The 17,257-nt window shown below is 45.1% G+C and overlaps 1 long non-coding RNA gene across 1 annotated transcript in view; it reads left to right on the top strand.

Annotated features, from left to right (window-relative positions):
• The first annotated feature begins 2,404 nt into the window (after positions 1–2,404).
• The window catches only part of LOC121103358, a 27,026-nt gene continuing 12,173 nt past the window's right edge, over positions 2,405–17,257 (top strand). Inside the window, exon 1 of the long non-coding RNA XR_005835527.1 lies at positions 2,405–2,504. This is a non-coding gene — a long non-coding RNA (uncharacterized LOC121103358). The remainder of the gene's footprint in view (positions 2,505–17,257) is intronic.

Below are 17,257 nucleotides of genomic sequence, written 5' to 3'. Positions count from 1 at the left end.
GTGGCCCCAGCTCTAGGGTGCAGGCATGGGTGATGTTGCTGTGGGAGGCGCACATGGTGGGGAAGAGGAGCCAGGGAGCTGGGAGGGATGGCAGTGGCACAGGGCAGAGTGGAGGCCACTGAACTCTATTCTGTAGTTCTGATTTATGCTCAAATCACAAGCATTATGGACAGTTTCTAATTTCAGCTCAGGAGGCAAAACTCTTGCTTCTGTAAAATGCACCCTTCACATCGTGACATAGAACATACAATATAGGAGGGAAGGTGCAGTCTTGGATAGGGACACTTACCCGCATTCTCACCATTCCTCGGGGAAATCAGAAGTAGGGTGTGACCTCTATGGTTCAGGCTGGAGACGCTGTTTACTGGTATCCAGCAGTGCAGGTGTTAGTAAGAGCTGTCCCGTCCCAAACTCTGCATATTTATTCATGAATGGTTCTGGGTCAAATAAATTTAATGCCCTAATACTGATCTGATGAAGATTCTTTTATGTGTTGTGATATTTCTAGAATCTAACACTATTTTGCCTACATGAGCTTTAATAATCTTCATTTGTGCACTTTAATGTAACAAGAAAATATGGGATACCCGAAAAATTTAAGGGTATCGCTCCTGTGTTTTTTACATTGTAAGAAACCATAAGAAAAGGGAACCAGAGGTAATAGAGTTATAGATTAATAATTTCTAAAGTATTTTTTTTCATTGCAAAAATTCTACTGATATAATACAATGGCCAGATCTGCAATTTGGGGGTTTCTCTCTTGGCTTAGTTATGCTACCAAGTGAAAGGAATTTGGGGGGCTTAAGGTTACTAATGCGCTGACCTTATAAAGAGATGTTATCCCAGATTATGTGGTGGATCCAGAGTAATTCTATGAGGCCTCAAAAGAGAGAAGCCAGAGAGATTCAATAGAAGAAGAAATCAGAGATTTGAAGCATAAGAGGGATTGAACAGACTAGTCCTGTCTTTGAAGCTGAAGTGTAGGTGGAGGCGCATGTGGAAACCATAAGAAGGAAATGAACTGTGCCAACAACCTAAAAGATTATGGAAGTGAATTCTTCCCCAGGCTCTGGAGATGGAAGCCCAGGCTGATTGACACCTTGATTTCAGAAGGTGACACTCTGAACAGAGTAACCAGCATGCTTTTGGTCCCCCATGTTTTTGATGTAAGAACTTTTAGAAAATAAATGTGTATTCATCCTTCCTGATGCCTGAGTAATATCCCACCATTTGCATCGACATGGATGGAACTGAAGGAGATGATGCTAAGTGAAATAAGTCAAGGAGAGAAAGGAAATTATCATATGGTTTCACTCATATGTGGAACATAAGGAATAGCATGGAGGACCACAGGGGTAGGGAGGGAAAACTGAATGGGAAGAAATCAGAGAGGGAGACAAACCATGAGAGACTCTGGACTCCGGGAAACAAATTGAGGTTTATAGAAGGGAGGGGTGAATCATTGAACACTACATCAAAAACTAATGATGTACTATACTCTGGCTAACTGAACATAATAAAAAAATAAATAAAAATGTGTATCTTGTTAAACATCTGCTAAGGTTTTATATCAATATAAGAGACTACATATTTATTCCTCCCCACTCCCAAATCACATGATGAAATCTAACCGCCAGTGTGATGACATTTGGAGAGGCGGCTTGGGGAGATGCGTAAGTGATAAGGATGAGCTCTTGTGAATGAAAACATTCACCTTGTAAAAATGACCCCAGAGAGCCCCTTCCACCATGAAAGTACACAGGGGTAAGATGGCCATCTATGAGCAGGAACTGGGCGCAGGAGATGGTCGTTCTGCAAACCTCCGAGGTGATCCTAACGGGAATCCAGGCTTGAGGACAACTTGACCAGACATTGCCTCTCAAAATAGTGTGTTTGTGCATCTCCTGAATTCCTGTTGAAACCCAATCTACTGGAGAACCCCACTCTAAGAAATTGAGATACAGCTGCGGCGGGGCCCATGAATGAGCCTTTTCAACAGTCTCTGGGGGTGCTGATGCTTCTCCCCCCAGAACCGTGTTTCCACAGCATCCGCCCAACACCAGTTCCTCTTTCGGTAGCACTAGAGAAAAAAGCAGGGCACACCTGATCCTCTACACGCTACAATCACATCTCAACATACTGCAGGTTCCTTGCAATTAGCGAATGAAGGGGAAGCAACGGAACCAGGGCTGGTGATTCCTGTGGGCAGCGAGGGACTGCTATAGCGAAAAGTCTGAGGACCCCATCAGCCAAAGCTGGGTGCGCCGTTGAAGACGCCAGGTTCTGGGCGGGGCGGGCCTTCGTGGGCCGCCTCTGCGCAAGCGCGAGCTGGGGGGAGGGGCGAGTTTCGGCATGTGGGTGTGGCTACTGCCTCCCGGCGCCTGCGCACTTGGGACCAGGGTCAGGTGACCCTCGCGTTTTCCCAGGTGGCTTCGCGCCCACACACGCCCTTCTCTCTTCCGGCTGAAGGACCGATTTAGAGCGGCGGATCTTCCTTCTGCAAGGTTAGTTGCCAGGGAATGTGGGCTGACACTGGTGTGGTAGTGCTTGCGGGCCCAAGGAGGAGGGGGACTGCGTGCTGCGGGCAACTCAGCTCAGAGCTCACAGCTGCTCCGGAGCCTGCATGCACGCGACAGGCAGGTGTGAGTGTCCTGTGAGAGGGAGTGTCTTGGACTAGAGTCTGGTGGCGCCTTTAACCGCGTGTATTCAGTAACGAGTCCCACGACTCTGGTGCCGCCCTCGAGGGCATTCAGATTTTAGGGGACACTGATTTCAGGTCCCGGGGGTGGGGCGAGGGGGTCATACACAGTGTGCCCCATTGGAGCGCATGCGCAAGGTCCTGGGCTGGAAGGAAGTGGGAATGAGGGAAGTCTGGGACCCGCCTGGAGAGGGCAGAACACGTGGTAGTGAGAAGAAGGGTTTGTGCTTCATTTATTTATTTCTTTATTTTTAGGTTTTATTTATTTACTAGAGAGAGAGAGGGCAGGGGAAGGGGCAGAGGAAAAAGGGTTTGTGCTTCAGATTGTGTTTGCACGGAGAGTGCAGTCTAAGCCCTGATCTGTGGGCTTGGGGAAGAACTGGGTCTTGCAGGTGGTGGAGAGGTCTGGTCGAGGGGTCCAGATGTGGGGGGGATCAGGTGTGAACTACAGATCCTGGTCCTGACAAGGGCAGGGTGGGCCGGGAGACCTGGGCGCAGTTGTGAGGTAGGAGAGGTTGCATGTAAGCAGGACCAGCACTGTTGGGAAGCCTTCCCATCTGCAGCCTGGTTGTGGGGCTGAGTCTCCCGACTGTCCAGGTAGGGCACAGTGTTGGCTGCACACAGACTGCCTCACTGTCCACTTGGGGCGCAAGTGTTGGCTGCACACAAAGCACACTGCTTTTGCACTCATCCTCCATGTATCAAGTCCCACTGCTCAGGTACAGACGCTGCTGGAGTAGACCCGAGCTAACAGCCTGTGCATGGATGCCAGACCTCTAGTCAGAGAAGGACAAATACCATATGATCTCATTCATATGTGGAATCTAAGAAGGGAAACAGATGAACATGTGGGAAGGAGAAAAGAAAAGTAGAGAGAGAAACAAGCCACGAGAGACTCTAATGATAGAGAACGGACTGAGGGTGGATGAAGGGACATGGGTGGGGGAAGGGCTAGATGGGTGATAGGTATTAAAGAGGGCACTTGTGATCAGCACCAGGTGTCATATGTAATGATGAATCACTAAATTCTCCTCCAGTAACTAATATTGTTCTGTATGTTAACTAAAGTCTTAATAAAAACAAAACCAAAAAAATCAGTCTACATAAAAACACTCGATTCCTTGAAGAAGTGGTCCCTAATATAGGCTAGGGAAGGGAGAATATGAGGTGAGTCTTCAATGTGTTGATTCAGAAAATAAAGAAAGGCAGTCATTGCTGGGATATGGGAGCAGGAGGAAATGGAGATTACAGCTGCCCCTGGAACAAAATGGGGGTTGGGGTGCCCATCCCTTTTTCAGTCAAAACCTGCATATAAGTTTTGACTCCCCAGACACTTAACTACTAATACCTACTGTTGATCAGAAGCCTTACAGATAACAGTCGGTTAACACATACTATATGTTCAGTGTATTGTAGTCTGTGTGTATTCTTATGATAAAGTAAGCTAGAGAAAAGAAAATGTTAAAATTATACGAGAAAATAGTTTACAGTATTGATCTCTAAAAATTCCACATGTGAGTGGACTGGCGTCCTTCAGACTAGGGTTGTTCAGGGGTCATCTGTATTGCTTAATGGTGCTAGTTTTCTGTGTAGGATGATGAAGTAGGTAGTGGTGATGGTTGTACAACATTGTGAATGTGTGAAATGCTAATGTGTTGTACACTCTGAAATGGTGGTGCATTTTATGTTCTGTATATTTTAACTTGTGATAACAAACAACACTCGATGGGATGTAGCCAGGGTGAAGAACCTCCAGCGGACAAATTTGGAATAATTTGCGCAGCAAAAAATATATATAGTAATATGTCACTGCAAAGAGGAAGGAAATCTTGAATTGTGTCTACTGTGATAATAGACATAGGGAAGGGAAAAAGGAAACCTCTCCTTTACACAAGATTGCTAAGTAATACACATATAAAGTCAGTGGGAGGGTCACTGCAAGGGTGGTTCAATATCACAAGTCAACATGATACACCACATTAGTAAAAGAGGGATTAAGAACCATATGATCCTCTCAACAGATGCAGAAGAGGCATTTGACAAAGTACAATATCCATTCTTTTTTTTTTTTTTAAGATTTTATTTATTTATTTGACGGAGACAGCCAGCGAGAGAGAGAACACAAGCAGGGGGAGTGGGAGAGGAAGAATCAGGCTCCCAGCAGAGGAGCCTGATGTGGGGCTTGATCCCAGAACGCTGGGATCACGCCCTGAGCCAAAGGCAGACGCTTAACGACTGCGCCACCCAGGCGCCCCTACAATATCCATTCTTGATAAAAACCCCAACAAAGTAGGGATAGAGGGAACATGCCTCTATATCATAAAGGCCATATACAGAAAAACCCACAGCTAATATCATCCTCATGGGCAAAAACTGAGAGCCTTTCCTCTACATTCAGGAGCAATACAGGAATGTCTACTCTCACCACTGATTTAACATAGTACTGGAAGTCCTGTCTTAGCATCAGAGAACAAAGAGAAATAAAAGGCATCCAAAGTGGCAAGGAATAAGCCAAACTTCCCTATTGGCAGATGACATGATACTCTATAGAAAACTGAAAAGACTCCACTAAGAAATTGCTAGAACCAATACACAAATTCACTAAAGTCACAGAAGACAAAATCAACATAGAGAAGTTGTATTTCTCTATACCAACATTGAAGCACCAGGAAAAGAAGTTAAAGGATTGATCCCATTTACAATAGCACCGAAAACCGTAAGATACCTAGGAATAAACCTAACTGAAAAGGTAAAAGATCTGTACTCTGAAAACTGTGAAACACTGATAAAAGAAGTTGAAGATGACTCAAAGAAATGGAAAAGCATTCCATGTTCATGGATTGGAAGAATAATTATTGTTAAAATTTTATATTACTAAAAGCAATCTACACATTTAATGCAAACCCTATCAAAATACCATCAGCGTTTTTCACAGAGCTAGAACAATCAATCCTCAAATTTGTATGGATCCACAAAAGACCCTGAATAGCCAAACCAATCTTGAAAAACCAAACCAAACAAAAGCTGGGGGCATCACTATTCCAAACTTCAAGTTATATTACAAAGCTATAGTGATCAAGACTGTATGGTACTGGCACAAACACACACACATAGATCAATGGGGCAGAAAAACAACCCAGAAATTAACCCACAACTACATGGTCAACTAATCTTCACCAAAGCAAGAAAGGGTATTCAATGGGAAAAAGACAGCCTCTTCAATAAATGGTGTTGAGAAAACTGGAGAGCAACATGCCAAAGAACGAAACTGGACCACTTTCTTACAGCATACACAAAAATAAATTCAAAATGGTTGAAAGACCTAAATGTGAGACAGGAAACCATTGAAATCCTATGGGAGTACACAGGCAGTAACCTCTTTGACCTTGCCCATAGCAACTTCTTATTAGATACCTTGCTAGAGGCAAGGGAAACAAAAGCAAAAGTAAACTACTGGAACTTCATCAAGATAAAATGCTTCTGCAGAGCAAAGGAGCCAATCAATAAAACTAAAAGGCAACCTTCAGAATGTGAGAAGAGTTTGCAAATGACCTGTCTGGTAAGGGTTAGTATCCAAAAAATTTGTATAGAACTTATCGAACTCAACAACTAAAACACAAGTAATCCAGTTAAAAAATGGGCAGAAGACGTGGGTAGACATTTTTCCAAAGAAGACATACACATGACTAACAGACACATGAAAAGATGCTCAACATCACTCAACATCAGGGAAATACAATGAAAATGACAATGAGCTATCACCTCACACCTGTAGGAATGACTAAAATTTACAACACGGGAAACAACAAGTGTTGGTTAGGAAGCATAGAAAGGGGAGCCCTCTTACTCTGCTGGGAATGCAAACTGGTGCAGCCACTCTGGAGAACAGTGTGGTGGTTCCTCAAAAAGCTAAAAATAGAACTACCTTATGATCAAGCAATTGCACTTCTAGATATTTACCCAAAGGATACAAAAATAGCGATTGCAAGGGATATATGCACCCCTACGTTTATAGCAGCATTATCAACAATAGCCAAATTACAGAAAGGGACCAAATGTCTATCAGTTGATGAATGGATAAAGAAGATGTGGTAAATATATACAATGGCATATCACTCAGCCATAAAAAAGAATGAAATCTTGCCATTTATAATGACATGGATAGAGCTAGAGTGTATTATGCTAAATGAAAAAAGAGAAAGAAAAATACCATCTGATTTCACTCATATGTGGAATTTAAGAAAGAAAACAGATGAACATATAGGAAGGGGGAAAAGAAAAAAAGGAGAGCGTGAAACAGCCACAAGAGACTCTTAAAGATAGAGAACAAACAGGGTTGATGGAGGGAGGTGGGTGGGGGATGGACTAGATGGGTGATGAGTATTAAAGAGGGCACTTGTTTTTTTATTTTGTTTTATGTTTTTGTTTTTTTATTTGATAGAGTACACAAGTAGGCAGAGTGGCAGGCAGAGGGAGATGGAGAAGCAGGCTCCCTGCTGAGCAGAGAGCCGGATGTGGGGCTTGATCTCAGGACTCCGGGATCATGACCTGAACCAAAGGCAGATGCTTAACCTACTGAGCCACCCAGGTGCCCTGAGGGCACTTGGTTTGATGAGCACTGGTGTTGTATGTCATGATGAATCACTAAATTCTGTTCCTGAAACCAATATTGCAATGCATGTTAACTAACTGGAATTTAATTAAAAACTTGAAGAAAAGGTAGTAGAATGTTGCAACCATCATCTGATAACTGACTCAAATAAAAATCATCAGTAGATGCTAAAATACTTAGATGAGAGGTAAGTTGTTCAAACAATGTCAAAATTATCACTCCAGGGACACCTGGGTGACTCAGTCCATTAAGCTCCAACTCTTGGTTTCAGGTCAGGTCACGATCTCAGAGTCATGAGATCAAGCCCCAAGTCAGGGTCCACACTCAGCTTTGAGTCTTTTGGGATCCTCTCTCCTCCTCTGTCCCTCTCCCTACTTGCACACGGGCTCTCACTTCCTCTCAAATAAAATCTTTTAAAAAATAAAAAATGTATTACTCCAGCAATTACTTATTAATGAAGCAGGGCAAAAGCACCTTGAAAACGAACAGGTCTAGTAGATGGCATCATAACCAAGTGAGAAAACTTAATCAGTGATAATAGAAGATGCTTATAACCTTTGCCTCTGAGGTGTTGCCCTTAGTCTTTTCATTCCCACTGTCTTCCCAGCTGACTTCATCACCCACACCCGTTGTGTTTCCCTAACACCATTATCCCCCCAGCGAGGTTTCAGCTCCCCTTCCACCCTCAATCTTTGTCCTGGACCACTAACCATGTCCACCATATCTATACTCCAAGAACATAGTGTCATCACATATTTGTTGTTGTCTTTCATAGCGATGCTATTTCAAGGTTCCAGCTACAAAGCAGTCAGTTCCCCCTGTTAAGCAGCTGACCAACCCACGCCCTAACCATTTCCCTCACTGGGCTCACACAAGCTGAGCCACTTTGCAGCAGGTGTGACCACCCAGGGTGAGGTACCAGACAACGAGGGACAGCTTTACGTTCTGGAACCTGTGAAATGTATCAAACCAGCCAGTTCAGTGGGAACTCTAGGGAATTAGCTCCCCTCACTCTGTGTCCACACATAAACTGCTGCTGTAGCTCTAGCTTGCTGTTACCCTGCCCCCACGTACAGTCCCCTCCCCACAGTGTGGCGCTGCCTGGCATCCCCTCCTCTTTGGAGCTGTTAGTAATAAAGAGTTCTGCTTTCATCTGTCCACGTGTTGTAGTGTTGTGTCCCACCGTCAACTAACCTTTAAATCCTACAAAATGTACGTTTCCTCCCTTCTGTTCTCTAAGCCCACATGGACATGAATTGTCCTGGGCTTTCCCACCCTTCCCCTTACTATCGCTGATGATCTGCCTTCCCCATTTTTCCCCTTGTTCTTATGACCAGCGTGCCCTTAGGCCCCCAAACTAATATCTGTGTGTTACACCCTTAACTTCCGTGCACATTGTCCCCTTGTGTCCTTAAGCCCTGCAGTGCACTTGAAACATAGCGCACCCTTTAAGCCCTGTGTGCCTTTTTATCTTGCATACTCTCTCACCTCCCACACTCTGTATTCCTGTTAGGAATTGAATTGTGTATCCCAGAATTCATATTTCATAGCCCTAATACCTACAACATCAGAGTGTGGAGATGAGGCCTTCAAAGAGATGATTAGGTTAAAAATGAGGCCGTTGCAGGGCACCTTAATACAGTATGACTGGTGTCCTTACAAGAAGAGGAAGTTAGGAAACAGCAGCAATGCAGATGTACAAGGCCAGAAAAAGGCCGTGTGAACAACACACAGGGAGAAGGTGGCCATGTTCAAGGAAGGAGAGAGGCCTCAGAAGAAACCAGCCTGGTGACACCTAGATCTTGGATTTGTCACCTAAAAACTCTGAGGAAATAAGTTTCTGTGGTTTATGCCATCCTTTGCACTCTTCCCCTCTGCCTGTGTTCTCCTGCTGTGTGACGACTCATGAACTGCCATTCGCCACCAAATTTTTCACCACACCCTGCATTGCCAGAGCTCAGAGAAGTTCTGAAATGCTGCGCATTGAAAATGTGTTCCTGGGATGTGCAGTTGGAAGAGTGCAGTTGCAGACATGGCTCCTCTTTCTTGCATTTACAGTCTTGGACACGTGAAAAGAATGACTTGATGCAGACATTTTTCTGAGAAGCATACACCTGGTGACTTTATGAGGATTTTTGTGAAATTAAGTAGGACAGTAGTGTTCGGGTGTGCATTGCAAGTGTGTATCAATGTGAGTGTGAGTCTGTGTGTGGTCGGTGCGCATGAGTTTTGTGGGTGTGAGTCTGTATATGCCAGAATGGGAAGGACTGTATGTGAGTGTGTATTTCTGTGTGTTTGAGTCGTGAGTGTGTGTACTGTGTGTGTGTGTATGTGCGCGTGTGCATGAGTGTGTCAACATTTACATGCATGTTCTTGTGTTTGCAGAATGAGTTGACAGCCATATGGGTCTATTCCTATACTAAGATATTGGTTGAGTAGGGGGGATATAGGGAAATTTTAGCAAAATTTAACAGAGGTCTGTCGTTTACCATCGCACCCTAGAAGATAATCTCCACCCCTTGGACTGTCATGCTCATAGTATTGCCTTTGTTTATCTCAGGGCATGGCCACCAGACAGTGTGGTAATGAGTTATGATGGGACCTTGGGCCATGCAGCATTAGATCCGCTTCTGGAGGGGCTGAACACGAGAGATAACAGCCGGACTTCCCTAAAACAGGAGAATAAACACCAGCTATCCAGTCAGTACATGATTGAACTCCAGTAAAAAGCGTAAGCACCTAGGTTTGGGTGAACATCCCTGGTGGCAGTATGCTATGAGGATTGTCAAATATTGGTGTCTGGAGAGTAAAACATCCGTCACTTCATAGAGGGGACACTGGAACTCTGCTTTCATACTTTTCCTGGACTCTACCCCATACACTTCTTCCCTGTCTGGTATTAATCTGTATCCTGTCCTTTCAGATGCAGATTAATAAACCATAGTGGTGAGTACAACAGCTCTCAGTGACTTCTGTGAGTCCTGGAGAATTCTGAAAACTGTGCGTGGTTTTAGGAACCCTGAACTTGAGTTGGTATCAGAAGTCGATGTGGTCCCATTGAACATTAAAAAAAAAAAAAAAGATGTGGTCCGGTCGGCTAAAATTAACAACCCGGGAAACAACAGGTGTTGGTGAAGATGTGAAGAAAGGGGAACCCTCTTATACTGTTGGTGGGAATGCAAACCGCTACATCCACTGTGGAAGACAGTATGGAGGTTCCTCAAGAAGTTAAAAAGAGAACTACTCTATCACCCAGCAGTAGCACTACTGGGTATTTATCCAGAGGCTACAAATATAGTGATTCAGAGGGGCACATGCACCCCAATGTTTATAGCAGTAATATCCACAAGAGCCAAACTATGGAAAGAGCCCAGATGTCCATGGACAGATGAATGGGTAAGGATGATGTGGTATATACATACAGAATGGAATATTACTCAGCCATCAAAAATCCCCTAAATCTTGCCATTTGCAACAACATGGATGGAACTAGAGGGTATTAAGCTAAGCGAAGTAAGTCAGAGAAAGACAAACACCATAAGATTTCACTCATGTGGATTTTAAGAAACAAAACAGATGAACATAGGGGAAGGGAAGGAAAATAAGATGAAAACAGAGAGGGAGGTAAGCCATTAAGAGACTCTTATCTATAGGAAACAAACTGAGGGTGGCTGGAGGGGTGGTGGGTAGGGGAATGGGGTAATTGGGTGATGGGCATTAAGGAGGGCACTTGATGTAATGAGCACTGGCTGTTATAGGCAACTAATGAATCACTAAGTTCTATCTCTGATGAGTAGGGGGGATATAGGGAAAATTTAGCAAAATTTAAGAGGTCTGTCTGTTAACTAAATTGAATTTAAGTTAAAAAAAAAAAAAGAACTAGGTGTGGTGCTAGGTGGACTGTGGTTCCTCCAACTTCTCACATGGATGAAAAACCCTCACAGGGGTGGGGCGCCTGGGTGGCTCAGTCGTTAAGCGTCTGCCTTTGGCTCAGGGCGTGATCCCGGCGTTATGGGATCGAGTCCCACATCGGGCTCCTCTGCTATGAGCCTGCTTCTTCCTCTCCCACTCCCCCTGCTCGTGTTCCCTCTCTCGCTGGCTGTCTGTATCTCTGTCAAATAAATAAATAAATCTTTAAAAAAAAAAAAGAAAAAGAAAAACCCTCACAGGGAGATGGATAGTGGACCTTGTTGAGATCGTATTTGTCTGTTGGTAAAGCCATAGCAGTGACTTTTGGCTCATAAATGTTATATATCTTCATTAATTAAATGGGCAGCAAGGGCTCCCTATTGAAAAGTAGCAAAGGTAAGTGTAAGGACCTCTGGTAACCGCTCAGTGCTGTTGACTTGAGAGAGAGTGATTGGCTTCTCTGATCGTTAGAAGAATGGCAGAATCTGCTTGTTGAATCATCGAATCCTGTTACTTTTATTTCTGAGGGACACGAACATCACTCTTTCTCATGAGGATACTATTTTAGACTTCCTATCATTGCTAGGGTCAACGTTAGTAAACTCACTTGCTAGGATATTTGCATGTCATTTCCAGTTTAATTTGCATGCAGTTAGAAAAATGATTACCATGATTTCTTTTTTTTTTTTTTTTTTTAGGATTTTATTTATTTATTCAACAGAGAGAGAGACAGCCAGCGAGAGAGGGAACACAAGCAGGGGGAGTGGGAGAGGAAGAAGCAGGCTCACAGCGGAGGAGCCTGATGTGGGGCTCGATCCCATAACGCCGGGATCACGCCCCGAGCCGAAGGCAGACGCTTAACCGCTGTGCCACCCAGGCGCCCTACCATGATTTCTAACATAAATTGTTGGTATGTTCTGGAGCGCCTGGTTGGCTCAGTCAGTTAAGTGTCCAACTCTTGATTTTAGCTCAGGTCATGATCTCAGGGTCACAAGATCGAGCTCAGCACATAGTCTGCTTCTCTTCCTTCTGCTCTTCCCCGTTTGCTTTCTCTCTCTCTGTCTCAAATAAATAGATAAATTAAATTAAATCTTTAAAAAAATTACTGGCACGTTCTCCCTTTTATCTCATTAGAAATTCTTGTTGGACCCTGTCTGATTCCACGTATTTTCTAAATTCTTAAGTAACGATGCAGCTTAGCAGACTGAACTAAGAATGAACTAGATTTTTAGTGGAAGAACTTCTCAGGGAATCAGGGACACCTGCGAGACACACACGTCTCACTGCCAGCCCCTTCAGTATTTACTGCCCCTTCCATGTGAGACCCTATCTGCCATCAGGGATCATGAAAAAGTAGGAACCTGTCTTAAACTAGACAACAGTCTCTTTGGAGATACTTACAAACTTGTAATTGGTTTTGGTAATTAGTGGGAGAAAGTTTTTCAGAAATACCGTCAGCTACTGAAGCCTCCGCTGTCATTGCCACCACATGTGAAATGATAATTGCAATCCTGAGGGGAGGGGAGGGAAAGCCTTCTCTCAGGGTCTGGCTGCCGCCCTCCCTTACATGTACTGGCTGCCGTGACCTTCACACCGAGCCCCATCCTTCCTCCAGAAGGAGTCCAGTGAGTATTTTCTATTGCAGCCTGAGAGTCCGAGCCTGTAAGGAAGGACGTCTGAGTAAGTGTTCACATCTGGAGAAGGGATTCTGTGGGTTGGAACAGATTCAGGCAAAGCTTAACAGGATGCAGACTTCTTTTGTATGTTCGGAGGGTGAGCAGGGGAGTGTCCATTAGCACCACCTGCCTCTTGAGAGTGTTCCAGACCATCATGATCAGCCCCATGAACTCCTGTTGGAAGGATCTTAAAGTGAAAGCCCCGGAGTATGTTGGCTTCTCCATCTCCCTCTGCTGGATCATGCACATGTTTGTAAATTTAATTTTTCATGTGTATTTGTTACATGTGTCTGATAAATGGAGCATGAGGAACATCACAAAGGAGATTTACGGTACCGTTTCACTGTAGCTCATGAGACAGTCACAGCCCCGCTCTATGCCCTGTTGATGATAATCTCCGAATTTTTATTTTCTGGGCTCATGATCTGGGCCAGTGGCTCCATGGTTTTCATCCTGCACAGGCATAGGCAGCGGGTCCAGCACGTTCACAGGCCTAATAACGTCTCCCCCAGACCCTCTGCTGAGTCCAGAGCCACCCAGAGCATCCTTGGCCTGGTGACCACCTTTGTGTCTTTTTACTTCCTCTCCTCCATCTTTCATGCATGTGTTGCTCTTATAATCCCAGATGGTGGCTGGTGAACACCACCGCAGTGATTTCTGTGTGTTATCCAGATGTCAGCCCCTTTCTGTTCATGAGGCAAGACTTGATTATATGCAGGCTCTGCTTTTCCTGGATAAGGAACATAAAATCCTTTAATCATACCAGAAAAAAATAGGTTGTATGTTTTTGTACAGTATCCTGTTGTTAATTCATCCGTCATTCTGGAAAAGTCAACCGTGAGTGTAAGGAGGAGCCACATGCCATTCAAAGGAGGACACTGAGGCATGTTGGTGTGTCGTCGGCCACGTCAGCATGGGACACGTGGGCAGAGTGGAGGTGAATACAGCAGCTTGGCCTCATTCTGATGCCTAGCATCCTGAAAACAGTAGTTTAATCAAATGGTTTTTGAGTGAAATTGAGTGGATTTGATGCTGGCTCCACAGTGAGGTGAACCCGAGTGGTTTCCCAGCAGTGTACTCGTGGGCGTATTCCGTAAGCGTGAATACAGTCAGGTAGCGAGGGCTGGAGCCTGCTGGGAGGCAGTTCTGCATGGATTCCTATGCATGTGCAGGTCTTCCGGGCAATGGCATGGGCAGCTTTTATTGTGGACTGTAGTTCATCAATGTTCTATAAAAAAAAAAGCCTTAGATTGTAGGGAGACTGTTGCGTTTCGGGGAGAGGACAGATTTGTTTCCCGTACAGGGAACAACAGACTCTAGCTAAGGAATAGCAACACCTAAGGCAACAAGAATTTTAGAAGTTCAGGGAAGAAGTTAAGGCTGAGAGGTGCCCTGACCCTTAGCTAACATTAAGAGAAGACCTAAGACGTGGAAACCCTTCAGAAGGTACATGGGTATCAGGAGCCACTAAGGGCTCCAGTAACCACACCATACTCTGCTCCACCATGAATGCTGGTTGCCAGTGTAATAGGAAATTTATTTTTAACAAGCTGTGTTTTTTTTTAAGATTTTATTTATTTATTAGAAAGAACACAAGCAGGGAGGGGGAGGCATGGCAGAGGGAGACGGTGAAGCAGACTCCCCACTGAGCAGGGACCTGGACGTGGGACTTGATGCCAGGATCCCGAGATCATGACCTGAGCTGAAGGCAGACACTTAACTGACTGAGCCTCCTGGGTGCCCCACAAGCTGGTTCAATGGCGAGTTGAAGCTAAATCTGGAGGGAGAGTCCCAGCACCAGTTGAAAGTGGTTCCACTACAGTGCCCTCCTCAGCAGCTCGGCTTTTAATGTCACACTGGCTCGTCTCCAGACCGTGTTGGGTAGAAACCTGCTAGCATCGCAGGTGCTGTTAGAGCCCTGTGGAGGGCTGAGGGAACACCCCGTGTAGTTGGATCCCAGTACCCCAAAGGCTCCAAAGTTTCAGGATGAGAATTCAGTCCCAATTGAAGGGACAGATGATTGTACAAGATTGAAATCAGGATGATATTAAGGACAGAATGCAGAGCTAGGATCCCCCATTCCAGAGGGAAGAGTTTCCACGATCCTTTCAAACATAAAGCAGAAATATTTGAGCACAAAATAATCCATTCCTGCGGTGGAAAGGGCAAGCTCGGGCATATGTATCAGTGACTTCACTCCAGGAGAGCAAAGACTGGAAATTCCTTTTCAAAAAGCCATGTCAGAGTCAGCCTCTGAAGAAGTCCAAATCCACTCACAGCCAGAGCTCTCATTGTGAACAGTAGGGATAGTGAAACCTAGGAGAGCCAGACAGCCCTTGGCCAGTCTTAGGGAAGAAGCAAGTGCATACTTGAACTGCAGACATCGGAGGAGGACAGCTCAGCAGGGGCTCCAGGGCAAGGGAGAGACCACAGACAGACTCATCAGTGACCAGAAGCCTCCCTCTTACCTCGAGCCGGGGACAGTGATGAGTGCTACCTCCAGCATCCAAAAGGCCACCTCCGAGAGCCAGAGATTTCCCCTCTCTATAGGATCTGTCTCTCTCTGTCTCATGTCAGCCCATGGCTTCACTGGGGACCTAGAATCACACATCCAGTCTGGGGATAGAGCCGCAGGAAAGAGAGGAGGGGAGAAATTGTTCAGAACAGGAAAGAAGGTCCCACAGTACCTGTTTTCTTTTCTGACAAATGCTCTGTTCTAATTGTGGTTTTTTTTAAAATCTGACTTTGTGTTCCTGTATTTGGAATCTGTTCATCACAGGGCCTATTCCATTTACTTTATTTTCTGTATTCTTGGTGCTCTGACATTTGTGACCTTGCTTGTGAGCGAGAGGCTGCCTCTCCCATGACTAACCAGTTCATACAGATAGGAGAGGGCTTTACAAGGGCACCCCCCTTTTTATGCAGACTTACGAAAAGAGTCCAACCCCCCCAACATCTCTTTTTCAAGGTCTGACACACTAAGCCAATATTTCCACTGCCCAAAATCAACCCAGGACCAGGTACCAGACAATCAGGGACAGCCAGGGCCCACTCGCCGGTTCTAGGTTGTTCATCCTGCCCTGCCTTGTCTTTCCTCAAAACACTGCAATAAAGGCTCCGACTGGGCTTTCCCCTCTCCTGCTTCTGCTTCCTGGCCAACATGTGATGTTTTCCCGGTGTTGCTCTATGGGATGCCGCAGCCTAGAATTCGAGGTCAAAGTAAAGACAGGTTTGGTTTCTCCTGAGGTCTCCCTCTTTGGCTTGCAGGTGGCCACCTTTTCACTTTTTCCTCCAAGGTTTTTCCTCTGGTTCCACACAGATTCGGGTGTTTCTCTGTATGTCCAAATTCTCTTTCATCATGAGGATACCAGTCATTGGTTTAAGGATCACCCAGTTGGCCTAATTTAAATTTAATCACTCCTTTAAAGGTCCTATCTCCCAATACATTCTTATGGTGAAGTTCTTGGGGCTAATCTTTCACCGCATATGAATTTGGTGGGTGGACAACGTTCAACGCATAACACTCAGCCCTTTGGGTTTCCAAAATTTACATTGTTCTCACTTGCACAATACCTTTACTCCGATCCTGACAGCCCTGAGGTCTTAACCCTTTCCAGCTTCAAGTGAAAGGCCCGAATCTCCTTTAAATTTGATCTGAATCAAGTGTGGGTAGAATTCCAGATGTGATTCAGTTTGAGGCAAAATTCCCATCCATATGTGATCCTTTGAAAGAGACAAATTCTCTGCTTCCAAAAAACCGTGGTAGGATAGGCATAGATAGACATTCCCATTCCAAAAGGAGAAGTTAAGAAGATGCAAGTTGTGTGGCCCTAGAAAGCCTGGCAAATTCCATTACGTTGTAGGGATCAACTGTTACCCTCCTTGCTGGATGTTCTGTCTTCTGGGCCCACAGCAATGGCAGCCATGTCTGCCCAGACCTACGGAGGATTGGTGATCCCCCAACAACCTGGGTTGCATGTCTCCTCCCAATGCCCTGGGCAGCAGCCCTGTCCCCAAAGCCCATGGTAATGGCAACCTGGCACGTGGTTACCATGCCAGTCCTCAGGATCTCTGAACCCCTTTCAAGGTCATACCTCCCCTTATTTGAAGGATAACACACGTCTGTGGCCTGTTCTGCAGAATCCCAGAAATCCAACAGCCTTTCTTCTGAGGTGGGCCCGTGAGTTTATATTTTTAACAGAGTCCTCAGTGGTGCTGATGCTTCTCTCGCAGAGCCCTTTCCACAGCACCTTCCCAATCTCCTTTCAGCAGCACTAAGCTAGAGAAAGCGAGGAGAGCACTCTTGATCGTCTTAACAGATTACCATCACTTCTCAACACCCATGCTGTGGTTTTCTTGCAT

The sequence above is a fragment of the Ursus maritimus genome, unplaced genomic scaffold, assembly GCF_017311325.1.
Source record: "Ursus maritimus isolate PB19 unplaced genomic scaffold, ASM1731132v1 scaffold_19, whole genome shotgun sequence".
In the NCBI taxonomy this organism is placed as follows: domain Eukaryota; kingdom Metazoa; phylum Chordata; class Mammalia; order Carnivora; family Ursidae; genus Ursus; species Ursus maritimus.
This window is presented reverse-complemented; position numbering and strand designations above follow the sequence as displayed.